The sequence below is a fragment of the Arvicanthis niloticus genome, chromosome 6 (genome assembly GCF_011762505.2).
Source record: "Arvicanthis niloticus isolate mArvNil1 chromosome 6, mArvNil1.pat.X, whole genome shotgun sequence".
NCBI lineage: Eukaryota > Metazoa > Chordata > Mammalia > Rodentia > Muridae > Arvicanthis > Arvicanthis niloticus.
Window position 1 is genome coordinate 53,374,630 of NC_047663.1, and position 27,419 is coordinate 53,402,048.

The window sequence follows — 27,419 nt, forward strand, 5'->3', positions numbered from 1 at the left end:
GCCAGCACCATGTACTCTTAGAACAGTGCCTAGCACATTTGATGGACAGATGAATGGATAGATGGGTGGATGGGTGGATGGGTGGATGGATGGATGGATGGATGGATGATGACTAGATAGATGGGTAGATGGATGGATGGATGGATGAGTAAAATGGCAAAGAAATCCAAAAGAAGACAAAAAGATGGAAACACACTAGAACTGAGACACTACTTTTCTTCCCTGGGTCATAAAGCCAAAGCTGTGGTCTATGGATGGCAAGGACTTCAATCTGAATTAGAACATACACCAGAATAAAATTGGACCTTTAAACCAAAGTTAAACCGTCATGCTTCCTGCTGCTCTCATCTCCTGGAAGATCACAGAAAATGGTGGAAACTGCTGTCTTTGATTCTGACCACAGCGCAAGCTTTTACAAAACAGAAGTGAGAGGCAAACAGGGAGGACATGACCACATCACCCTAGAGCTTGTAGTCCTCGCCGAAGACAGTGTTAGGTGCAGAAAATGAGTCACAGATTTTGAGGAAGCAGATTTCCAAGAGGCTGAGACTTGAGAGGAAAGAAAACTGAAAACCAAAGCCATACAGGCAATATGGTATCACGGGGGGTGGGGGTGGGGCGGGGGGGGGGGGCAAGGAATGTAAAGGAGACAGTGGAACTTCCTGGGCCTTAAGTGGAGATGGAAGCAAGGACCAACAACCATGAATGCATTATGTGCATGCTACACTGTAGGCATGCTACAAAGCGAGGCTTGAGAAGGGCATGGAGGACCCTGCAGAGGGCCTGCCTGCCCAGTTGTTCTCAAAGTCCAAAGCAGGAGATATCTACCTCTGGTAGTCTTAGGTGCTATCAAGAAATCGGATCTCTATTGCTATCAGCTTCCTCAAGGGGAGCCATAGGAAGTGAGTATTGAGGGTTTATGACATGATGAACCTCCCAAGACTGAGAGCTCCAGTTTTTCATGGTTGGAGGAAGGGTGGCCCCTGAGCAATTATCAAATAATGTCACAGGAGCAACAACACATGTCCCAAAAGAGGACAAACAACCCTGTAGAAAAATGGGCAAAATACTTGAGCCTATAACTCAAGAAAGCAGACAGCCAGTTGGCCTCCAAATACAAGAAGAGTCACTCAATTTCATTAGTCATAAAGGAAATGAAAATTAAAACCACAATTCGATACCACTACACACCCAGAAATGGCTAAAGTGGAAAGCACAGGGTCTGTGAGGCCTAAAGCAACAAGAACACTCACAGCTGCTGATGGGGATTTAAGCTGGTAGAACAGCTTCCACCTAGAAACCCACTCAGCGGCTCTGCTACATCTGTGATCTCACCCTGTCCTACGCTTAGGACCCAGCAAAAGGCAGTGTGCCAGAAAGCCCAGAAAAAGAAGAAGAAAAACAATATCCAAAATGATCTTCAAATTAGACATGACCCCAAAGGATAGGTGTCCCTGTGGCGTTTACTACAGAGCAGATACAAGAGGGATCCCCTGGAGGCAGGAGAATGCACATTGGCCAAGATTCTACCGAGGGGTAGCTTCTAGAAAGTGTCTGGAAGGAGGAGCTGACCGGGGTGATGAGGAGTGGATGGTGGAAAGGTGAAGGATGAGAGATCACATCATCCCCAAGAGGAGCATCAGCCATAGGCCTTTAAAGCAGTGGTTCTCAACCTGAGGGTTGTGACCCCCCCCTGGCAAACCAGTCTCCAAAATATATTTATATTACCATTCATAACAGTAGCAAAATTATAGTTATGCAATAGCAACAAAAATAATTTTATGGTTGGGGCGGGTCACCACCACATGAGGGATGTAGTAAAAGGTCACAGCATTAGGAAGCTAAACCCTGAGGCTTGAACAAGTTGTCAGGGCTGGGATGGTAGACTCTGTGAATGCTCTCCGATGACAGGCCAAGAACAGAAGAGCTTATATAGTGACCCTGTAGAGACATTGCTAAATTCTGACCTGGTGAATAATGCCCTTGACTTGGGATTAGAAGTTAGCAGGAGCCATAGGGTGAAGATAGACCAAGGGGCGTGGGGTATGATACAGAATGATCTGAAGCATCGAGGGTGAAATCCAGGACCTTTCACACCCTTAGCCAACACTCCACCGCTGAGCCTAGCCCAGGCCCTGCTGCTTATACTAAACTTTGGGTTGTAGGTGTGGATAAATTCATCTCAGACACTAAAAGAACCACTACTGGAGGTGTAAAACTGGAGAAAATGAGAGATGTGTGAGAGAAAGGAAGAGAAAAAAGGTGGGCAGAGAGAAAAGGTAGAATCCTGGAAACCCAATCTCAGAATCCACCAACTCACAGGCAACATTCTCTATGAACCTTAAAAGGCAGTTCACCAACACTTAGATGGGGATCCTGGAGCTCCAGGGACTAGGAAGGATTTGTTGATTTAAGACAGGTAACAAAACAAAGCAAAATTCTACAAAAATAATGCTTCTGAGTTGTAGCAAGCCCTGTAACAATCCGGTGATGCTATAAGCACACGTGAACAATTGTTAGCAGCTCTGTTGGGTAGTTTTGGTGCTGATTTAGTCTGTGCTGATTTAGTAAACTCATCCAAAAGTGTTGAGCACCTTTATCTGTAGGGACATCAACCATAAAACACCACAGACCCCTGCTGATGGACCCATATGGAACACCATCTTTTTAAACTGTGCTAACACATACAAAGTATGAAGTGACACTGTTTTGTACATAGGGTGTACAGGTGGGTGGCATGAGGTGCAGTCATCCCTCCTCTCCATTGTCCGCATGCTTTCATCTTCCAGCACAGAACAACATACAAAGTACACACTAACTCTGTTTCCCCTTCCTCTCTGCCTCTGGCCATCTCTAATCTCCTTTCCGTCCCTCTGGCTTTGAGAGCTGTGGTTAGCTCACATAAATGGGAGCAAACAGCATTGGTTCCTTTGTGCTTGGCTCGTTATGCTTAGCATGTCTTAAAGGCTCATCCATGTTGTAGTGAGTGTTAGAACTGCAGCCCCTTCTAAGGCTGGAGAATAGTCCACTGTACGTATACAATGCATACATTTGTCTATCTATGGACATTTGAGAAGGTTCTGTCTTTTGGTACATCAAGTCCTTTTTTTTGATGTGTGTATGTGTGTTGTGGATATAAGTGAGCATGTCTGTGTGTAAGTGCACACATGAATATGCCATAGCACATGTGTGACGGTTATAAGGTAACCCTAGGTGTTGGTCTTCACCTTCTACCTTATTTGAGACAGGGCTTTTCTCTCTAGCTTTATGTATTCCAGGATAGCCCCCTAAGATTCTAGGTTTCACCTCCCATCTAGCTGTAGGGGACCTGGGATTACTGGTGCACCTGGCTTTTCACAGATTCTGGGGATTCAAGCTCAGTTTCTCATGCTTCTGCAGCTAGTGCCTTACCCACTGAGCCTCTCCATGGTCCACGTGTCATTTTTTATTCAAAGTTTTCAACTGACTCTCAAGACATGTATTCTGTGGCAAGAGCAATGAAGCTTATGTGTCAGTGGGGATTCACTCAAATGAGTAGATTTCCAATATGACTGAGACTCTGCTAGCCCTTCTTAGCCACACTCCTTCTCTGACAATAACTTTTAGAAACTTTAGGTTACAGTTCCCAGCCGCTCCTGTGTGCCCATTGGAGTGTGAGCAGACACTGATGGATGTGATCTCCAAAGCACACTGTTAAAAGGTTCACATCTTACCCTTCCCTGCCCTCCTCTTGCTAGACAGAGGGAAGATGTGATGGCTAAAGCATCCATCATGGACCACAGGATGAAAGCTACATGCAGAGAAAAGAAAGAGGCATAAGATAGAAGGAAGCTTGGCTTCTGACCTGAGAGGCTGTCACTAACATGTGGCTCACTTACACGTGGCTGTTATATGAGAGGGAAATAAACCCCTTGCTTGTTTAAGCCACTAGCAGTTTGGTTCTTTTCCTATACAATAGACAAGCAATGCGCTAAGGTCTCTGTCCATGCTGAGTCAGAAAACGGAATGTTTTTGCTTATCTGTCACTGTGTCATTTTGATACAAACAGTGGACTTTCCCAAATTTGTAGAGTATGATTATGGTGTGACCTTAAATGAAGCCCATACTGTGTACCCAAAATTCCCTTGTAGGAGGCCACTCATAAAGACCTCCAGAAAGGTGATAATCAACGTTCTAGATGGTTTGCTGCCTGTGTGTCACCTGCTCTAGAGGCTGTGTGGTGACAGGGACTCAAGGATTTTCACATCAAGTGTTCTTAAGCACATACAGAGTTGTCCAGGCAGTACTGAAGCAATTCTCTGCAGAAAAGTTCCTGTTTTGCTAACAGAGTAGAGCCCATCCCTGACTGACCAATAAAAAGGTACCACGAAATACATAACATTTCACAAGGACTTTTCCACCCTCCGAGACAGCAAATGCTTCAGTGAAACTGATGTCCCTACCTTTACCTTCTGAGCCAATCTTAGGAGTACAAACCCCTGGGGAAAGCAATCCCCATCTTTGAAAGGAATGTGAGAGAGAAAGAAGAGGATGTTACTCTCTGAAGAGACTGAGTTCTAGACCCAAGGTGGAAGTATGGTCATCACACAAAGCTGGCCCCAACCGAGTCCTTCAGCATCCCACCAGAGGAGCCTGCTGGCGGTAGAATTTAGCCTTGGCCCACCAAAGGCATTCTCTTCCAGCTACATCCATCCCAGAGGGCAGCTCGGGGCCTTGGGGCAAAGTGGGACATAAGAGGAGGAATGGCAGTTGGTGACACCTATGAGGTGTCCTTATTTGATGTATCAATGAGTTGTCCATTGAGGGTGGTGTCCGTCAACTCCCATCATCCTGCCCATCTGGCTCAGTACTTTTTGGAGCAAACTTCTGATGAAACTTCAAATAGTTCATGTTTGGCCCTGGGCTTAGCCTCACAGGTCAGAACTGTGGTTTTGTTGTTTGTTTACTTGTTTGTTTTGGGGTTTTTTTTGGCATCTGCAGGCTGCTTTGACTCTGCTTTTCATCTTCCTCAAGGTCCTCAGGGCAGTCTCTGTCTCTCTCAAGGAGGAGGTTGTTTTTTGATACATCTAAAACTCATGGTAATCCTCCTGCCTCAGATTCTCAAGTACTGGGTTCCCAGGTATGTGTGTCATCACAGCCGGTGACTGGATATTTTTATTAACAAGTCCTTTAAAGCCACACCCTTATCACTGCTTCCCCACCCCCTTTACCGTTCACAGCAAATGTTCTTATACAAACCGGTATTCTCACATTGTAACCCACAGTCCAGCCCGTCATTGTCATAGGGTTTTCACGCCTCAGCCCTGAAGCTGGGTGGCTCATATATTCCATCCTTTCTCTGGTGGGTTCAGAAAAATAACACACTTCAAAAAACAGCCTCATGTTTTCAAAATTGAGCTGTGGTTTGGGTCTCTCTCACTTCAGAGGAACATGGGGGACATTCCTATCCCCTTGGCCAAGAAGACCTAAATAACCTTCCAAGATCTTTCCAGATACTTGTATCTGGGGCCAGTGAAGGGACTCTGGGCACAAGCTCATGTTCTTTTTTTATGGTGAAAAAAAAGTGTATATTTAGAATTAGCCATCTGGACTCAGTTCGGATGATCCCAATCTTGTTGGCAACATCCAGAGCATCATAACCAGGAGCCAAGCGAACTCAGGCCTTCTTCTCTCCATCAGGCCTTATCAGGGTATTGACTTTGGCCACATCAATGTCACAGAGTTTCTTCATGACCTGTTTGATCTGGTGCTTGTTGGCCTTGACATCCACAATGAACACAAGCGTTTCTTCTTCATGGCTGACTCAGTGGTTGGTGGGAATTTGATGATAGCACAGTGGGCAAGCTTGTTTCTCCTGGGTGTACTCTTTCGAGGATATTTTGGCTGCCTCCGGAGCCGCAGGGTCTTGGGCTGCTGGAAGGTGGGTGACGTTCGGATCTTCTTCTTTTTGTGGCTGTGGACGCCTTTCAGCACTGCCTTCTTAGCTTTCAAGGCCTTCGCTTTGGCTTCAGCTTTGGGAGGGGCAGGAGCTTCCTTCTTTGCTTTCGGTGCCATCTTAGTGAAAAGGCCGAGCTCACATTCTTATGGGTGACACAGCAAGGGATCCAGGCAAATGGTTGGGTGCCCCAGAACTTGCCATGGCCTTTGAGGAGACCAGGAGACCATAATAGCCTCCTCAGGCCATAGAAGTATATGGGGAAGTGGCACTCTCCATCTAGGTGGACCCCAAATTAAAAAGAGGAGTTTTGTCTGCTGGGGTTTTTTTCCTCCTTTCTAGAGAGAGTCCTCCTCCCTCTCCAAAGCACAGCTCCCTTCAGAAAAAAAAAAAAGCCCTCCACTTAGTCTGTGAAGTATTGGTCACACATACACAGTGACTACAGTTTGGATCCCCAGGACCCATGTAAAAAGACTGGGGACAGCAGTGCGAAATCCCAGTGCTGGGGAAGCAGAGACAAGAGGCTGCCTGGAGCACACGGGTTAGCTAACCAGCTGTGCTGATGAGGAGCACTCGGGTCAGCCGATCAACTGCGCTGATGAAGTTCAGTTCAGCATGACACCCTTTCTTAAAAGAAGGTAAGGCAGAGAATAACAGAATAACAGAGGAAGACACTGGGCATTGACCTCTGGACTCCAACAGCATGTGGTCAGACACATACATGCAGACACCGTGTACACACATATGAGCATGCTCACACACATTCCACATACAGAAAGAATGAAGGAAAGAAAGTGCAAGAGGTGGGAAAAAGAAGCTGGGAGGAAAGAAAAGAGAGGAAGGGGGAGGTAAGAGGGAGAGAATAAGAAAGCAAACGATGATGAGAGTCTCATCCTCCCTTATGCTGATCCGTGGTCCCCTCTTGGAATCAGAGAAGAAGGCTTCCTTTTGTTGTTGTTCTAAAGGATCACCATCACCCTACAGGGCTACATCTGTGAAAAATGCTTTCAGGTTTTGCCCTCTAAAAATAATCATAATTATTTATAATGTCTTCTTCCCAATCGAAACACATGTATTCTTTATCTCCCTTAAACTGTCCTAGGACAGGTAGACCAGGCACCCTGCAGGGATGTTTGAAGAATCCCCAGAAATCCCTCCAACAATTTCTTGTCTGACTCCTCCTGAAAACACTGCTCCCAATTGCCCCACAGCCTACTTGGTAGGTGGGACAGGAAGGCCCTCAGCCTTGTAAATACTATGTTGCAAACAGACACTTCCCCAGTCTTCTGTACCCAAGCTGTCACAGACTGGGGTTTGTCAGGGGTTGGGGAGAGGTTCCTCAGGACTTTCCCAACCCACCCACCCTCTGCTGATGTTGACTGCAGAGGATCCCCAGAAGAATCAGCACATACCCTTTGCCAGAGCTGGGGCCTGAAATGGTACAAGAAGACATCTACTTTGTCCTGTTTCTAAAAGGCACAGACACAGGTGTCTAAACCTGTCAGAGCCCCCAGGAAGCCAGCGAGATGCTTGGAAGGTATAGACCCTAAGAGAGTTGCAGTGAAACCCCTGGGAGAGGTCAAATGTGGGCAGTTCAGCCTACCAGTCAGCTCTCATGGCTGGGGATCAGGTCTTCCTGTGCTGGCTGCTTCGTGGGGTTGTTATAGCCTCAGCCACTACTGACTGAACATGGCCAAATACTGCTTCTCCCAAAGCACTGGGGACTCAGGAGTGAAAGAAAGGGCTGGAAAACATTCTTTACCAGGAAAGGTTGAGGGGCAAGAACAGCTTAGGTCTCAGGGGAAGAATTTGAGAAGATGAGAATTCATAAAGAACACGGTGTCACTTTACTGTATCCTAAAGAACACCAAGGGCATTAGGCTTTCTCCAAAGTGGGATGCCATCAAAGGGTTCTGGCTGTCGAGATGAAGCTCGCTTCCATGGCTCCTGGGAGAGAAAGGAAGAGTCTGTGACAGAAGTCCTCCACAGGAGCACAGTGATGAAAAGTCAGTGGATGTCAGAGGAAAGGATGGGGGAGGTCAGAGACAAAAAAGCCATGAAGTTAGGGAGCAGGGCAGGATGGAGAGAAGGGGATGCTGGACATCGGAGAGGACGCCAAGACTCCAGAGCTAGAGTTGGATTGCAGAAGGGACAACAAAGGGGAAGTCCTCAGAGGAAGTGTGTCAGGTTCCAAACGTGTGTTTACAGTGAAACAGTTCATCCAAGGGAAAGCAGCCAGCATGTCCTTAGAAACAAGGGCTTGGATGAGAAAGACAAGCGTGTCCAGGGAGTGAGGGGACCAAGGACAGAAGAGGAATGGTTGGCCCAGAGGCATGAGTGGGAAGGGGAGAACTCTGGCTAACAGCAGGTAGCCTCAGATTTCTGTAGAAACTTCCAAGAAGGAGACCCAGTGGCACGTACTTGTAATTCCAGGAAGGTCACAAGTTAGAGTCACTTTTGAGGGAACTGCCCGTACTTGTAATTCCAGGAAGGTCACAAGTTAGAGTCACTTTTGAGGGAACTGCCCAGCTTTATGATCAGAGATGTACCAGCAGTTCCCACAAGGTTGCATCCAGAGAAGCAGCCTAGAAACTTCCAGGTCAGAATCCTGGTGTCAACTGGTTCAGGAGGCAATGGACTCGAGGAGACGAGGAGGGCACTATGTAAAAAGACTGACCATTGCATCTTCCGTTCCCTCTGGTGACCTGAGTGTCACCTTGCAGCTCTATACTCCCCCAGGCAGTCACGGCTCCAGGCATCCAGTTCTCTCAAAATGAATCTCCCAAGATGTCAGTACAGAAACAAATGCAAATTTCAAAGGCTTATGAAATATTGGCTCAAAAGCCACACACTTCAGAGGCCATACTCTCCCGGCTTACCATGGAGGGCGCGTGGCTGGCTAGGAGAGTTTGAGGGCCTCTGCCCAGATGACTTTTAGCAGGACTTAGTGTGTCAGAGGAAGTGAAGAACAAGAACAGAGGATCCCAAGCAGAGTCTCACACCCGAGCTTAGGATGTGAGAAAGATCTAGGTCTCTAGTGAGGGTGGCCATGGGCACTGCTGGGTTGTTTTTTTTTTTTTTTTTTTTTTTCAGAAAGGAGGAACGCACTGTGGAGCAGAGACGTGGGACTTTTGAGGTAACTGCCCAGCTCTTGGATTTGTTCCCTCAAGGGCATCAGACTTCTTACTTACTTTTCTAACTTTCAGAACAATCATCTTGAAAAAAGAATGAGACATTCTTGTTACTTAGCTTAGGCTAGCCTCAAACTCATAGCAATTTTCTGACAGGAGACCACAGCATCAGGGCAATTCTCACAACTGTCAAAGACTCACCCGCACTGCCTTGCTCTGCAAGTTGACCCAGGGTACAAGAGATGAACGGCCTCTAAGTTCACCTTGCAAAGCCAGCATACTAGAAATTAAGGAGAGCAGTGAGGGCCAACTCACTACCGTTGGGGTAATTTGAATCTTAGATGTTCCTAAAGATATGTATATGCTGAATACTTGGTCTCTAGTGCCTTGTTATTTAGATTTGGGGGTAATGAGAGGTCTTTAGGTCATTGGATTATACTTACATAGGAGACTACAAGGTCCTAGAGTGTTCTCTCTGTGTGTCTCTCTTTTTATCTCTCTTCCTTCTTCCTTCCCTTCTCTCCTTCTTTCCTTTCTTCTCTCCTTCCTTCCCTTCCTCTTTCCCTCCCTCCCTCGCTTCCTTTTTTCTCTTTCCCTCCTTCCTTCCTTCCCTCTTTCCTTCCCTCCCTCTCCCCCACCAGCTTCTCTTCCCAGCCATGATGTAAGCAGTTTGATTCTATCATATGTTTCTATCATATGTTTCAACCATGACTCTATTTCCTCACCACAGGCTCAAAGCAGTGAAGCCAACCCACTGTAGACTGGAAACTCCAAAACTCGGAGCCAAGTCAGCCTTTTCTCTTTCCGAGGTGATTATCTCAAGCATCCAACAATGTTCGGCAGCTAACATGTTAACTACAAATTCGAAGCTTCTAAAGAGGCTCACACTGAACAAGCCTAGTTCTGAACTTAAAACAATAATTGAATTCATTCCAGAAATGCAAGGATGGCTCAATGAGAGGAAGTTAATAATATGATGTGCCATATAATCCCACATCAAGGTGAAAGAATGCAAGAATTTTCTAGCATACATCTAAAAATGTATTTGACAGCCTTAATATTCAGTCATGCTTTTAACATTCCTTGTAAATGAGCAATGGAAGAAAGAACCTTTCAAACATATTGCTGCTAATGTGTCAAAACCACATCAAAGAAAGGAAGTCCCAAAGCAAGCCAGGAACACAGGAGTTTGCAGACATAACTGGCTAAGACCTGACAGTGGCTACTTCTCTGTCCCCTAGTCCTAGCCATAAATCTGGTGCCCTGGCTGGGGAGCTGAGTGGAAGTGCTTCTTAGCAGCATGTTAGCCCTTTCACAGGGGACACCTAAGACCATAAGACCATCAGAAAACATAGATATTTACATTACTGTTTATAACAGTAGCAAAATTAGTTGTGAAGTAGCAACGTAAATAATTTTATGGTTGAGAGTCAGCACAACATAAGGAACTGTATTAAAGATTAAAGGCATTCGGAAGGTTGAGAACCACTGACTGAGAGAGTGTTTGAAACTCTTCTGGAAGAGCTGTAGGTATAGGTGACGTGATCTAACTAATGCAGAAAATCCCCAGAGGAGGTTGGCCATGTTGACCAGGCTGGGTGGAAGTGGCTGTGTGAAGATTTGCCTGACAAGGGCCCGCACCACAGAGCCACACAGGAACAAACATTCAACCATAGATGGTGGAGTTCTTGGAAGACAGCTTTAGATGGAGAAGGATCTGGGAGCTGACCAGGAACCATACTACATGATACAGAGAACCAAGAGCTGGGTTTCTGAACATGGCAAGAACAGGGTGCCCAAGAGACATCAGATAAAGCCATGGCTTCAATGGAAGAATTTCCCATGGGTACAGACTCCCTGAGCTACTAACAAAAATCATGACCACAAAGGATCCTGAGTTGGGTGTGCTCTCCAGCAAAGAACAGAGAAGAGGGAGCCCTCCTCCCATCGCAATGGTATTTAAGACCTTGATGTCCACAAAATGCACCTTGGACTAAGAGAAGAAGAAGGAGTATTCAAAGAGCCCTTGGTCCACATCAGAAATAGAACCAAGTCACTACTATTGGTTGTAGCATCTAATTTCAGAAGCTAGAAACCTCTCATAATCATACATATGCCTCAAGTTATTAGGGGACAAACTCATGAGAGAAGACATCCATAGAGCCATAAGCAAATATCTGTCAAATGTTCATTTTATTATTATCGTGAGTATTATTTTCTTTTATTTCATATCTCTCAAGTCTCAAGTAAACTATGACATAACCCCAAGCCCCAAACTCCCTTCCTGGAACCCCCCACAGCATCATGCATTTCTCACACGTATAACTGGATGATCTCTGTGCCATGTGTCCTGAACCACTAGACCACATCTCCTTGAGAGCAGAAACCATGTTTGCCTTCCCATGTCTTCTGAGCCTGGACTGTGCCTATATGCTGAACATACCCCATAAGAAACTGCTATGGGAGGTTAGGCCTGATCAAATGCCTCACTGCTGCTATATCATCAGGGGAAATGACACTCAGAGAGGCATCTGATTGTAATCAAGGCTGTGTAGCTAGGAGTGGAGGAGAGAGGTAGAAGCAAGAAAGACCCATAAGGCTAGAGTCCACCTTCAGTCGTCACATCCCAGCCCTGCCCCACACCCCTGTGAAGAAACCACACAGCTCATTTGCCTAGGTCAACACAATAACAAGACTCCAGAGGACATGAAAATGAAAAGCACAACAGTCTCTGGGGACCCCACCCTGCTGGCCCTGATACTCTCCTGCATCTCGGTAACTTCTACTGGGGTTGCTCACAGAGGGTTTCTTGCCTATGAGATCCTAGAGAGACGCGTGGTGACAGCTTGAAGCCATGCTGATCATGAACAGGCCATAGCTGTGTCTGTCCCTGATAATTTCCCATGGGCCAGGGCAGTCAGTGCTATGCCAGGAGGCCACAGAGGATGGTAGCTTGGTATTACAGGGTGAGAGCAGAGGTCAGGGAAGACTCTGGAAGATGGAGCTTACACCTTTCATCCAGGGAGAAATTTTCAGTTCACTCAGCAGGTAGAGGAATGGGAGAGCAGTCTGGGAGATGAAATAGTCTTGTCAAAGCTGAGGACTTCCTGAGTTTCACAAGAGAAAGCAGGAGGATGGACCTAGGCTGGGGGCAGGAGGTCTTGATAACCCTCTACAGGCTTTCAGCTGAAGAGAGATTCACTCAGATTTGGGGGGACCTTCCATCACCATAGCAACAGGATGCAGGAGGTCCCCTGAGACTAAGCTCTACTGGCCAGAATCTGGGATCCTAATGAGAGAGTTAGGAGACTCATGCCCTGAGCTATGAAAGTTACCTACCTTCTCATTTATCACCTCCATTTGATATCTATGCCTTCATCACCCAGAAGCATAGACCCAATGATCCAAAAGGAAGCTGCCAGCCAGCCCAGAAGCAAAACCACAACCCACCATGGAGCCTTCTCTCCTCTGGTTAAGAGCAGTTGTCATCCCAGGTCTGGCACTTTCTGATTGAGTGGCTTCAGTACCCCATTTCCTTATCTGTAAAATGGGAGTGATAGCTACAGCTGTCTCAGAGTGTGGATATCAAGATGAAAGGGTGAGAAACACTTAGTACAGTGTCCAATACACCACAAAAGTGTAGCCAAAGGGGGAGAAGTCATGTAGAAGGGTGAAAGAGATGGAGGAAAATGTATCAGAAGCAGGCCCAAGGTACAAAGGAGAAGGGAGGGTTTGAACTATCTGATTGCATTCTGGAGAAGCTACTAAATCAGATTGGATGTGTTCCACTTAACAAAGACACTGTCTTTAAAACTAGATTCCGTAGGGCCAGGTGTGGAGGTTGAATGGCTTTAATCCCTGCTGAAAGCAATTCAAAAAAGCACTTGGGAGGAAGAGGTAGGCAGATGTCTATGAGTTCAAGGTCAGCCTGGTCTACACAAGTGAGTTTCAGGTCAGCTAAGGGATACACAGTGAGACTGTCTCCAAAACAGAACAAAGAAAAAAAAACCACCCCCCAAAAAACCCCACAAAAACCAAACAAAAACTTAGACACCACAAAATGTCAATGAGTTTCGAATTTTTAAATGTATGCAGAAGACTGACATAATTCTGTGTGAATCCATGTACCTCTAAAACATTCCCCTCAATCTGTAAATATACCCTGTATTTAACAAACTGTAAGATACCATCAGTTGTAAAGTTGCGCCTCCTTTGTGTATTGACAAGAAAGAAACATCGGGGCTTATTGTGATAGTAAAACTCTTAACTTTAACATTGCTAAACTATGTGTGTAAGGTGAAGCTTAAGGCCAGCCTCAGCTACATACTGAGTTGAAGGCCAGCCTGGGGTACAGGCTGAGACTGTCTCAGAAAAGACATAAACAGAGCAAGTGAGACAGCTTCCTGCCATGCCGACAACCTGAGTTTATTCCCTGGGATTCACAGAGTAGGAGAGGACAGACTCCTTCAAGTTGCCCTCTGACCGCCACATGTACCATGACAAGCATGCGAGTGCACGCTCTCACCCACAGCCACAAATCAAATAACAAATGGTTAAAATAATAACTGATATATAGAAATTAAATGTGAACCACATATCCATCTCCAAATTGAGGATATATCCTTATAGGTAATATGCATTGCTGCTCATCTGTGCCAAAGGTAAGAACTCAAAACCAGGCTACATACACACGTATACACAGCTCACAGTTCAGACCCTTGGTTGGGATAAGCCTCTTTCAACATACGGATTCTATGGGCTTGTAAGAGCTTGTACAAACATAGTGGAGGGTCTCCCGTGTAGCTCTCATTGTGCTGTGTCCTTTCATTTCTGACCTGACACTGTAGATCAGACATAGACAGCCAGTTTTACAAATGAGACCTAGGCAGACAGAGGAATGTCATATGCCAGGGGCTGGCTGGAGCTCAGGTCTCTAGCATGGTTCCTAAGCAACCTCCACCTTACCAAGCAAGCTCCCCCATCAAGGCTTAACAGGCGGTACAGGAGCACAGCTTTGCTCTGGGAACCCTACCTTTACCAGATGGTCCGCAGCAGGCAAAGAAAGCAAAGCCCAAAGCGAAGTGGACCGCTATTCAGAAAAAGGCCTTCAGGTGAGTTGGCCTGCTTTTAGCCCTCCTGTTGCCAAAAGCCACCCCTCCCCTCGGCAGGAGGCTTAACTCACTTCATACCACATCCTGCTGCTTTCATCTCGCCTTCCTTTTCCCTCTAAACAACCTCCTTCCTCCTACTGTCCTGAACTTCTTGCATATTTACCACCATCACCCTCGGATGGGCCGTCATGCCAGCGCTACAGTGCACACACACGTGTGTACATTCACACACTCATACTCGCGTATCTCCGGCGCATAAACATAGTGTTGGGCGCGCAATTCCCTACAACAGCAACCGCGTCTGAGGGTCACTAACTTTGGACAGCCTGAGGCTTGGTGGAGAATAAAGCCCCCGGTCCTGATGCCAAAGGACTCCTGTTGTCCACGTTTCCCCAGAGAGTTCAGAGCCAGAGAAAGGCGGGTTCCTTTACTCCCTCCAGAGCACAGGGTGGCCTATAACCTAGCAGGAGGCTGCACACACACGCTTGGCCTCATAGCTACTTAAATCTTGATGAACAGTCCTGGGACGCGCCTTCTGCTTCTGGGTTTGTCCCATGGGTTTGTGGGCCCGGGTCTCCCAGGGTGAACCTTAACTGTGGAACTAGAAGATCGCCAACTGTCCAGCCTACCGGCTGCGGTTGGGGCACGTTGTTCCAGGATGGTCCCAACCTGCTCTGGCTGTAACGAGCTCTCATACGTGTCCTCAGCACACCCTGGCTGCCCAGCTACACACCTGCAGTCCCCGCCGGGCGCCGGGCGCCGAGTCCCTCTCCTGTGGCGACTCTCAGCAGCTGCGGTGAGGCCCCGACCACCGCTCAGCGGCTGGAGCCGGGCAGCAAGTCCCAGCATCTGCCCGGTCTCTACAACCCTGGGGGGCGGGGCCTTCGGGGCGGGGCTTTGGGGACCGGGTCTGGGCAGGGCTAGCCGCCCAGCCGGGCTCTCTCGCCCTCTGGTGGCTCGACCGTGTCAAGCCGGTACGTCCAAGTCCTAGGGTTCAAAACTCAAAGCAGTTGCCCTGCGCTGAGACCCCATCTGTTCCTGGGAACTACAAGCTTCGGCTTGTGTGCCAGCACTGAGCATCACAGCTCCCCAAGAGTAAGGTGAGGTTCCGTGGGGGCGGAAGAGCGTTTTGTCTGTGCAGGAGGGGTGGGTGGGGGCTTCGGAGAAGGAGGAGAAAGAGGAAGCTCCGATGAGCTGCTTCCTTCTTGCATTGCGACCCAGCGCCCCACTTCCTCCTACTACTTCTATTTTTTCGGGTGCTCTTAACCCTTAAAAGGCCTGCACCCCTGCTGTGCTGAGGAGCACCCTGACTCCTCTATTCTGTCTACAGGGACCTTCCTAGAAACTTCCAGCCAGTCCAAACTTCCAGCACTGCTTCCACAGCCTCTGATCCCACAAGCCACCACCTCTTTACAGTACCAGATTCTCTCATCACTTCAGCTGTGTTCCACCTTCCCCAGGAGTAGGTCCATAACCGACCACAAGGTCATACGTTACCGTCGCCCAAAAGCCACAGCCCTACCTGAAGGCTAATGTAAAAACCCAATGGTTTTTCTTTTCCTGACTCCCTAAATACCAAGAAAAAAAGTGACTTCCCCAAATAGACAGAAACAGAAAGTACCCTTTGGGGCGGGCGCAGAAGTTGGAGCTTGGTGGGAAGGGGCTCAATGCCCACCATGAGTCTTTCCACAGTGATCTCACCCCCCAACTACCTGTTTACAGATGAGGAGCCCAGCCCTGGGCAATGTGGTCCATACAACTGTCTCCCTAGTCTCTACTTTAGTCACGAAAATGTTGATATTTGAAGGAGAGGGATGGAGGAGGCAGGCTCCGTTGTAAAGGAGCAGACAAGATTGACAGTGTGTGCCCAATGGAGAAGATAGAGAAGAGTGCATTTAACAGTCCAGGAATGTGCTACAGAAGTTATGGAATGTTTGACTTCTGCATTCTTGCCGTTCTCAAAACTGAAGGCAGAATAAAGCTAAAACCCCGGGAAGCTCAGAGCCTCAGAAACTCAGTGATGCTGCCCTCCAATGGCACACTCTCTTTCTTACTAGCACCTGTGGCCCAGATGTTGAGTTTGAAATTGTCTTCCCTTCAACACTGGGGTGTGCTGTTGTCCCTGCAGGGCTGACCACCAGCCAGACCTCAAGAGCACCTGGCATCTCCCGACGGAAATTAAAATGACAGCCATCAGAAACACTGTCCCCAGTGCATCTGGGAAGACCCAAGGGTGCCTCTGTCACTTGGTGGCTCCTGGTTGCCTTCTGACCACCATACAGCTCTGTTTCCTCTTACAAACAAGGCTATTTGTAATCACCCTGCTTCCCTTCGTTGCCTGATGTTTTCAAAGAGCAGCCTGCCCTGTTTTGACTTCCTCATCTTACGTACGTTTAGTCCACTATGTTCTAGAAAAAGGTCACCAGGGAAACCTTGAATGCCAGATTCAGCGTGCTTGTTTACCGTCTTACTGTTGTTACCTTTCTGAGGAAACTCCCCTGGTCCCTGAAGACCCTTCACCTCAAACCTCTGTTTCTGGCTTCCTTTTCTTCTTTCTCCCTTTAGCATTGGAACCTTTGCATTTTTGCATGAGACTGCTTCTCTTCTCCCAGATCTGTTTGGTCCATCTGTCCATTCCATTCAAAATGGTAGCCCGAACTTCTCTCTTGAGTGGAAACCCTGTGCTTCTGGTGTCGATGCACCTCTATACATCAGTCCCCAGTGCAGCTGGGAAGACCTGCGGGTGCCGCTGTCACTCGGCGGCACCTGGTTGCCTTCCAGCCACCATACAGCTCTGTCATCAGTGCAGAGACACCCTGGGATCTTGTTTCTTCTCCACAGGCTCCGGCTCTTAACAGCACCATGCAGAGGACAAAGCTTCCAACATAGGAAGGCAAGACAACAAAACTCTTAACAAGCTTTCCTTAAAGCCAAATACTCTGCCCATAGTAAACCACACCTCAGCGCAGAGAACATGAGGCAAAGCCCTCCCTGGGTTTCTCATCCCTCCTTGCCCGTCCACACTCTGATTTCTGCTTAGATAATGCCTCCCCTTGGTCATTCAGTCTGTACTCGTTGCCAATCAACAAATCATTTCGGCTGCCATTCATTCCTGGGGAAAGACTGATCCCAGAGGAGCTGGAAAACAGAAGACAACCCAGAGGGACAGTCAAGAGAATCTGACAAAATGAGAAAAATTGGAATCCTCTAGACTACACTTCCAAAAAAAAAAATGGCAGGGAAAATAAAGCATTCGCATTTGTGTCTTCAGTGTCTGGGGAAATCTGTAAGGGTCGTAGGCTACATTATTAAGAAATTACCGAGGCTGGGTGTGGTGGCACATACCTCTAATCCTAGCACTTGGGAGGCAGAGGTAGGCGGATCACTATGAGTTTGAGGTCAGCCTGGTTTACACAGTAAGTTCCATGACAGTCAGGGCTACACAGAGAGAGACCATGTACCAAAAAGCAAAGCAAAAAAACCCCAAAACAAAAAAACCAAGCAAACAAAAAGAAAAAAAGGATGAAAGGAAGGAAAGAAAAAGGAAGGAAGGAAGGAAGGAAGAAAGAAAGGAAAGAAGGAAGGAAGGATTAGTTGTCAGCAGACGTTGAAAAGAGGCTCACTGGGTAAAAGAGATTAATTACCTCACAAGCCTGACCACCCCAGCTCCATCTCGAGAACCCATGGTGGAAGAGAACAGACTCTGGAAAGTTGTCGTTTGACTTCCATAGCATGTGCTATGGTACATATGAGCCTGCACTCATACACACATATGCACACACATACACACACATGCAGTCACACACACACACACGGACTCACATACACACATATACATATGAAGTCTCATATACACACATGCACTCACATACAGATACATATACACGTGAACACACACACACACACAGGCACTCACATACATGTACACAGACAAATTTTGAAAAGAAATTGATAGCAAGCCAGTATCATCAGTGGACCAGAAGGCTGGAGAGATAGCTTTGCAGTTAAAGCACCTGCTGCTCTTCCAGAGGACCCTGGTTCAATTCCCAGCACCCACATAGTGGCTCACAACCATCTGTAACTTGAATCCTAGGGGATCTGATATCCTCTTCTGGCCTCCTTGGCTACCAGGCATAGATGCAGTGCACAGACATACATGCAGGCAAAAGACCTAGACACGTAAAATAAAATAAAAACTAAAAACTTTAAAAATAAAAAGTAAACGCAGCAGGCCTTCAAACAGTGAGAAATGGTTCGGTATCAGGTTCTTTTTACAAACCCTAACCGACACCAGAGTGAGCATAATAAGGTGAAGTCTGTATAGTAGAATTCAGCCACCTTGCTCCACCCTCAAGGGACCCACGGAAACTTTGTCACTTTGTCCCATGTGAGGGCACATAGAAGAGCCATCTGTGAGGAATAGGCCCACACCAGGCACAGAGTCTGCCAACACTTTCTATCTTAGGCCCCCCAGCTCCGGAAGTGTGAGGAATGTTTGCTGACCTTCAGCCACTTCGGGTGTGGTGTTTTTGATATTGCAACTTGAAAAGACTAAGGAAAATGAGCTATTTGCTTTGCTGAATAGCTTCCCCTCAGATATATAACAGTCACAAAGAGAAAACAGAAACTTAGCAGTAGAGAAACCAGGCAGACACACCCTGTGCCAAAAGAACAAAATTGACATCATACGAGTGATTCAAGGGACTGAGAAAGGCATGTCATCTCTGAGGTATCCATGCCTAAAATGCTTTGCCTCAGTCTAACCATGGGGGAAAAATCAGACTAACCCAAACTGAGAGTTGTTCTATGAAATACCCGTTTCATGGTTGAGGCACATAAAGATTGGGGGACCATTGTCACGCAATGCTTAAATGCAATAAGAGACTCAAGATTGGGTCTTGGATCAAAAGAAGGACGTTTAGTGGAACCATTGGCAAAATTTGAATAAAACCTACTTATAACATCAAACTGGCCTGTTGGCATATGCTGGTAATCCCAACACTGGACAGGCTAAAGGCAGGAAGGTAATGAGTTTAAGGCCACCCTGAACTACATAGCAAGATTCAGTCTCAAAAAATGCTACTGTGTTTATACTAATCATAACATTTTTAAGGTTTATTATTATTTTATGTGTATGGGTATTTTGTCTGCATGCACATCTGTCTGTGTACCACATGCATGCAATACCCTCCCAGGTCAGAAGAGAGTCAGATCCCCCCGGAATTAGAGTTACAGTGGGTTTTTACATATGGATGCTGGAAACTGAACCAGGGTCCTCTGGAAGAGCAGCTATTGCTTTTAGCCACTGAACCATCTCTAATTCTAATTCTAACCAACCCCTAATTCTAATTTTCATGTTCAGTACTGATATTTGAGAGAGTTAGGCAAAGCTTTATACAGACTAGGTATTTATAGCTTTTTAAAAAACCAGTCCAAATTATTTCTAAATATAAGCCAACACTTGAAAAAAACAAAAATTAAAATTTGCAAATCTTAAAAAAACCACTTAAGGAGTTCTCATCTCAACCTGATACTAAGACATGGTGAACTGCAGATGAAAATGATAAAGGTGCAACATCTCAAATAATTAAACAGATGTAAATTGTTAAATTAAAGCAATGTGAGGCAGGGAATAGAACCCTGTTGGCAAAGTACTTGCTTGGCATGCACAAAGGCCAGGGTTTGATCCTTAGCATCACGTAAACCAGGCACAGTGTTGCACACCTGTGATCCTAGCACTTGAGAGATGGATACAGAAGGGTCAGATTAGTATAAACACAGTAGTTGTCCTATACACAACGAGCTTAAGGCCAGCTTGGGCTGCATGATCCCTTGTTTCAATTTTTAAAAAAGGGAAAAGAAAGTAATACACAGTACCAACGTGGTGTTTATTGGGGCTGGAGAGACGGCTCAGAGGCTGAGAGCAGTTATTGCTCTTGCAGAAGACCCAAGCTCAGTTCTCAGTCCCCACAGGGTGGTGGCTCACAACCATCCATAACTCCAGTTCCAGGGAATCCAACACCTGCTTCTGACCTTCACCAGCATCGAGCCACAAACAAGGTATGTAATACATACATGCAGGCAAACGCTCATAGCACATAAAATAAAATAAGTAAATCTAAAAAACACATCAAGTAAGAATGTTGTCATCCTGGATAAACTTAAGAAGATAAGAACAGGTCTGATGTCTCAAGAGTATTAGGTGGCACACACCTTGAACCCCCGCACCCAGGATGTAGCAGCAAGCAGGTCTCTGTAAACTCTAGGCCAGCTAGTGCTACATAGTGAGACTGTCAAAAGCAAACAGCAAAATCAAGTGGACTCAGGACACATGAGCTGCCCTGTGCACACTCACCAGGTTGAGTTGAGGACTTGCAAGGAGGGGTTTATAGGGTGGCCTTGGGTTTGAGATGGGGGAGGTTCAGGGTCTGCCCAGTGTGTCACCATTTTGAAATTCAGATTGTACTTTAAGGAACTGGTAAATGTGAAGCCAAACTGCATCACTGTCTCTCCCAAATCAACCCCTTGGTGTTGCTTTCTATATGGGTGTGACCCTTGCTCCAGGTCAGCTTCATAGGTTAACATCTAAACTTTATGGGGAAAAAATTCCAAGGGCAGAGGGGGAAAAGACATTTCTATTAGGGCCCCTGAGAGCTGGGGCACCACAGAGCAAGAGTCCAAGATGGGATGGCTGGGAAGAAACATGCCCCAGTTCTGGCCTCTTAGAGAGGAGGGTAAAGTGTGGCTTTGAAATTTCAATGCTTTGTACTCTGGTCTGCCCAGAGAGACTGACCCCAGCATGGTCACTGCTGGGAAACTCCTCAGAAATAACCAAGAAGACCTGAGCAGAGGTTAGAAACATAAATATCTCTGCAAGCCAGGCAGGTCAAACTCAGGGGCAGACTTGGGACATGGGTTTTCCTTAACACATTATGGCATTTCATAGCAGCCTGGTTTTATACTTTGAAGCCTCCTCAAAAATGAACCTGGTGGAAACATGTGTGTGTGTGTATACACTCATGAATGCATGTTTATATGTGTGTATACACGCATGCATGCATGTGCATATACATGTGTGTATGTATGTGTGTACACTCACAAATGCACACTCATGTGTATGTGTACACACGCATACATGTGTGTGTTCCCATATCAATGCATCTTTTAAATATTCTTGTAATGTTTTCTTTTCTGGTGGCATTTTACATCAAATTCTTTCAACAGACACCCACTGTGCATTAACCCTCTAAGAATATTTTTTCACATCCACCCCAAAGTATGCTGCCTTGTGTCTCTTGATGCACAGAGCCCTGTGTCTCTTGATGCACAGAGCCCTGTGTCTCTTGATGCACAGAGCCCTGTGTCTCTGATGCACAGAGCCCTGTGTCTCTGATGCACAGAGCCCTCTTGGCCTCTTTTATTTCCTCTACATTTGCTAGAGACATCATTACAAGAAATATTTCACTTTCACCTAATTCCATTATAAGAAAAGCAATTGCACAAATACAAAAACGGGTAACTGACCCTTGACCCTGGTGCCTGGGAAACAATTGGATATGGAGACAATAGGGTACAGATAGAATGCTAATGAGGTAAATGAAGAGACCTCTCAAGAGGGCCCCTGGGGCCCAGCCTCAGCCTGCTGTGGCCATGTGGAAATACAGGAACCAGAATGGCCAGATCTTAAGAGATTTAATGACAAAAAGGAAATTGGAATTCTTATCTGAAATTCCCTAATCTTTCAATGCTGGCAACTAATTCAAAACAGTATTTTAAAACCCCTTCGTTATAAGCCGACTAGATACAACACGCCAGCATTCAGCTGGTGGCATCTGTTCTATATTATACAGGTGGGACCATGTGCCCCTGAAACCTGAGCTATTTCTGCTAATGTGAGCTCATTTGTTCCCACTGGAGGGGAGACAATTAGTTTATAAAAGGGAGAATCAATGTAAAGTTTATTAATGTTGTACATCATATGAATAGTTCTCAGGAGACCCAGCAATATAATTACCCTGATGGGATGTCCCCTGATGAGAACTCAGTGACTAGAAATGTGAGGTGACTTTGGTGATGTGATAAATGGTATTTGTCTCCATCAAACTGCATCGTGATGCCTAATGAGGAGGAAGGATGAAGAGATACGGTCTTTAATAATAAAAGCATCCCTGTGAAAACAAGGATCTTTCTCACTGTAAGTGGGAAAAAAACAATGGGAGGAGAAAACAGAGGGATAAATTTGGGAAGGGAAAGTCAAGCTTATCATTATGAACAAATTATGTTTATATGTATGTATGCACGTATGTATGCATGCATGTATGTATGTATGCATGTATGTATATATGTATGCATGCATGTATGTATGTATGTATGTATGTATGTGATTGTCGACCTAAGAAACCACAACTAATGAGTTGGGAGATATTTAGAATCAATAAAGAAATTCAGTAAATGAACTGTGCACAAAACAAACATACAGCATTCGGTAATTCTCCCTATACCAGCAGGGATCAAATAGGAAATATAATAGAAAAAAAATGCAGCTTGTTTTATCCACCTCAGCAACCAAGGTGCCTTTGAGTGAAACAGGACAGGGACTCAGAACAGGCAAAACACCCTAGGGACAGAGAAAGGTGGGAAGAATCTCATTCCCTCATTCCAAAACTCTGAGGAACACTACAGCAGCCAGGACACTAAGGTTATGAGGTAGAGTGACAGATGAGAGGAGCAAGACAGGGTCAGCATTTAAACCTCACGTTATGGCTATTTATTTATTTATTTATTTAGACACAAATGCAGGACCATCTGAAAAGGAAATGAACTGTCTTTTCCACCAACAGAGCTGACACCACAAGATATTCATATGCAAAGCAGTGAAGCTGGGTCCCTTGTTGGGAGCCGACTTTTAGCAGAAAGCGGCTATCAGCTTTGAAGCCATCTTGAGCCATATACCCTGACATGAGACTTGGATTACAATAGCCTACAACAGCTGAGCACACTCTGATAACATCTTGCTTTAGATACCCAGGACTTTCCTTGGGTGTGTGAGATTAAAGGTGTGTGAGATTAAAGGTGTGTGATTTAAGAGTGTGACTTAGAGATCAGATTTAGAGACAAGACCTAAGGGCATGATTAAAGGTGTGACCAAAAGGCATGGCTTAGAAATGAGACATATAAAAGATCAGAGAATCAGACACTTTAGAGAGCACAACTTGTAGAACAATTTGGAGTAACAGAGATTCAGACACTAGGAGTAGGAGTAGACATTAGACACTCGGAAGAGAACAAGAAGGAGAACAACTAGGAACTAGGAACTAGGAACTCAAGACTTGGGACTTGGATTAGGAAGAGAGACTGAAGAATAAATGGGATTGAATCACACTCTGTCTGGTCTCCATTCTTTGAGTCCATCCTCACTCTCTCTCTTGCTGAACCCTGACCCGCAGACCGGAGCGGCAGCTTGGGCCGGGAAACAGTAGCTGCCAAGCATGGAGTGGAGAGGGCCGTAACATTTTTGGCTGCCCAAAGTGAGGCTCCAGCTCGGGCCTCAACATTTTTGGCGCCCGAACAGGGACTCGAGCTTGGGTCTCAACATTTTTGGCCACCCAAACGTGGGCTAGTGTGGTTCCCAACAGTCCCCGACACACACCACACACAAACTTATTTCAAAACAGTTGAAAGATTTAGATGTCAGAGCTAAGATCACAAAACCCATAGAAGAAAACATGGGTATGGCTGGGGAGTGGTGGCACACGCCTTTAATCCCAGCACTTGTGAGGCAGAGGCAGGTGGATCTCTCTGAGTTCAAGGCCAGCTTGGTCTACAGAGTGAAGTCTAGGTCAGGGGTACACAGAGAAAACTTGTCCTGGAAAAAAACAGAAAGGCAACATGATCAGAGAGCTGCAAACCAAAATTGCAAGAAACTATTACACTTATTATTGAGAAGACAAATATTAGCAGGTATTGACAAGGACAGGAGAAGTTAGAACCCCCAGACTCATACTGCTGGTGGGAGCTGCTGGTAGGAGCATTCAGTGGCACAGTCATCCTGGAAAATAGTCTGGTAATCCCTCAAAATATTTTAAAAATAGAGTTACCACAGGACCTAGCAATTCTACTCCTAGATATAAACCCAAGAGAAATAAAAACACATGTCCACACAAAACCTTGCTTCTGAATATTCATAACAGTGTTGTTCATGATAGTCAAAGACAGAAGTAATACGTATGTCCCCTAACTGATCAGGGGATAAATGTGGTATGCTTATACAATGTTATTACTTGGCCTCTGGAGAAGTGAAGTTGTGATATTTGCTAGCTGCAGATGAACCTTGCACATATTATAAGTGAAAGCAGCCACTTAAAAGGGACCACACCTTGATTCCATTTCTATGAACTGTCCCATGAAGACAGGTCTGGAGAGACAGAAAGGAGAGTGATGATCGCCTGGGGGCAGAGTGGTCGGTGAACAGGAAGTAAAAACTAATGGGTATTTGACTTCTTTTGGGAGTGTTGAAAATGTTCGAACCTTGACTGTGGTCATGAGTAAATGATTTTTGAGTGTGTTAAAATACACTGAAGTGTGTGTGTGTGTGTGTGTGTGTGTGTGTGTGTGTTTTACTGCGGATTGAACCTGTTGTTACTGGGCTTTGTGCACTCTAGGCTAGTGCGCTATCCTGAGCTTGCTTGCTCACTGCTCACTGGCTCTCTGCTCTCTCACCCCTCTCGCTAGGTTCCCAGGCTGACCCTGACCTCTCTGTGTAACCAAAGGTCTTCTTTCTCCAGACCTGCCTGCCTTTAAGTGGAAAATTTTAAATGGCTAAGTTATATTATATATGTGAGATATGTCTCCATAAAACTCATACAAATTCTAGAGCTGGGCTGGGGGTGTGGTTCAGTTGGTAGAGTACTTACCTAACCAAGAATGTCCTGGCTTCAATCCCCAGGGTTGCATGAAATGAGGCACACCAGAATTCCCAGCAGGAATTACGGAGGTAGGAAGATCAGAAATCCACAGTGAGCCTCAGTTACATAGTGAGATGTAGACCAGGCTGGGATACAAAAGATAGCACGACTTTTTTCTTTTCCATTTATGACAGACAAAGTAGCCCTGGTTGGCCTGGAACTCATTATGTAGATCAGGCTGCCCTCAGATTCATAGAGACCCGCTTGCTTCTACCTCCTAAGTACTGCGATTAAAGGCCACTTCCACCATGCCCAGCAAAAAAGACATTGTATTCTGAATTGTAAAATGATGTTATGGCACACGCCCACCCTTCCTCAAATGAATGTGTGAATAGAATATCATTACACTCAAAAGCCAACTAAGGATTGGGGGACCACAGTGGCAAGACAGCGTCGTTCTTCATCATGAAAAACAATCAGATGCAAATAGCCAAGAAACTCTGAGTCTTAAAAGGGAGGCAGGAAGTTGCCATCTGAGATGAAAATGTTCTAGAAGGCCTCAGAATTGAAGTGCTGTAGCATCAGGCACTAGCTCGTGCACATGTCTACAATCCCAACAAGGGAGAGGCCAGGGCAGGGAGAGTTCAAGTCTGTGGACAGCCTAAAGCTACAGAGTAAGCACCCGTCTCAAAATGCTTTGGCTTGGTTTGTTTGTTTGTTTGTTTTGTTGTTGTTTTTGACTTTCTGATTTTCTTTCTTTTTCTGTTTTGATTTTTGTGGTTTTCTTTCTTTCTTTTTGGATGGAAGAGAGAAGGGGACAGAAAGAATACCGAATACAGTGTTGGCTGGGTAGAAAGGTAGGAAGGGTCCGGGAAGAGATTATGATTAAAACATATTGTACGGAAAGGTTTAAAAGAGGAAAAGCCAACAGTAACAGACTAGCTGAGAGAGTGCCTAAGGTCCCTCAGGTCTCCTGTCAATTGTGCCGTCGGTCTGTCAGTGGGACTCGGTTTGTCAGTCAGAATATCTGAATGGAGTCAAAATGCATTCAAGAGAATAAGATCCACTATTCAGTAAATGGTCTAGGATGGCAACTAACAAATCAGTAGGAGGGAAAAAATAAGTGTAGATTGTCTGTCACATTTTAGACTAAATAAATCCCTGACTGAGGAGAACTCCGTAGGCCAAAACTCAGCTCAAGTGAGCAAAAAAGGACGAAGCAGGTGTATGATGTTGGAAGGGTAACTGACCCCAAAATTAGAAATTATGAAGGAAAAGATTGATTTAAATATACATGTATAAAAATCACCATAGGGCTAGAGAGCTGGCTCAGTGGTTAAGAGCACACTGACTGCACTTCCAGAAGTCCTGAGTTCAATTCCCAGCAACCACAGGGTGGCTCACAACCATCTGCAATGTGATCTGGCGCCCTCTTCTGGTGTATCTGAAGACAACTACAATGTACTCACATAAAATAAATAAATAAATCTTTAAAAAAAAAATCACCATAAATATTACATTAAAATGCAGGTGACATTCTGTGGCAAAATCTTCATAGAAAATAGAAATCCAAAGGTTTCTAACCTTAATGCGTAGTATATTTGACATAAAATTTACTTATCCAAAATAAAAATGAACAAATAAGTGGACAGGTATTCAAGTAGCTGACAGGCACAGGAAAATGTAAAAATGTTTAATGTTAATAGCAAAAATGTAAATTAAAGCAATGGGCATAAGCATCCACCTGACAATAGGTAATGATAACAGAAAATCATATTATGTCTGCTTTCTAAACATTTGGGGTCTGAAGTTTTCCAGTGGTCACAGGAAGGAAGTATAACTGTGGGTTTTCGCATGTAATCACAGTTAGTATCTACGATCCTAAGTCCAGTAAGACCACTTTTAGCAACTTGCATGAAGGAAAAAAAAAGTTCTTAAATGCACAGGAACTTTTTAAAGTTTTTTTTTTAATTGTCATCATTTTAAATATTTGTTGTATTTTTAATTGTGTGTGTTTTGTGGGAAGGGGGATGGGTATGTTCCCATGGCAGCAGCTGATCTTGGAGGACAGAAGAGGAGGTGGGGTCTCCTAGAGCTGGAGTTACGGGCATTTATGGACTTCCTGAGAGATGAGCTGAACTCTTCAGGATGTCTCTGTAGCCCTAGTTATCCTGGAACTCACTCTTAAGACCAGGCTGTTCTTGAACTCAGAGATTCACCTCCCTCAGCCACATAATTGCTGGGATTAAAGCTGTCTACCACCAAAGCCTGGGGAGCAGTCAGCTTTCTTTCTTTCTTTTTAAACATTTTTATTGGTTCCTTGTGAATTTAATATCAT

General features: G+C 45.5%; 1 protein-coding gene and 1 pseudogene across 4 annotated transcripts in view; both read right to left on the minus strand.

The window, feature by feature from the left end:
• Nucleotides 1-15,058, minus strand: part of Pik3r5 (phosphoinositide-3-kinase regulatory subunit 5) — a 66,873-nt gene extending 51,815 nt beyond the window's left edge. For 2 of the 4 annotated variants that reach the window (XM_076936577.1, XM_034506252.2), the window contains exon 1: nucleotides 14,911-15,058. The gene's annotated coding sequence lies outside the window, so the exon portion shown is untranslated. Of the gene's footprint in view, nucleotides 1-14,098; nucleotides 14,164-14,806 lie in introns of those variants that run through there. The other 2 variants (XM_076936575.1, XM_076936576.1) reach the window with 2 other exon arrangements.
• LOC117710294 (large ribosomal subunit protein uL23 pseudogene) lies at nucleotides 462-6,054 on the minus strand (annotated as a pseudogene).
• Nucleotides 15,059-27,419: the final 12,361 nt, after the last annotated feature.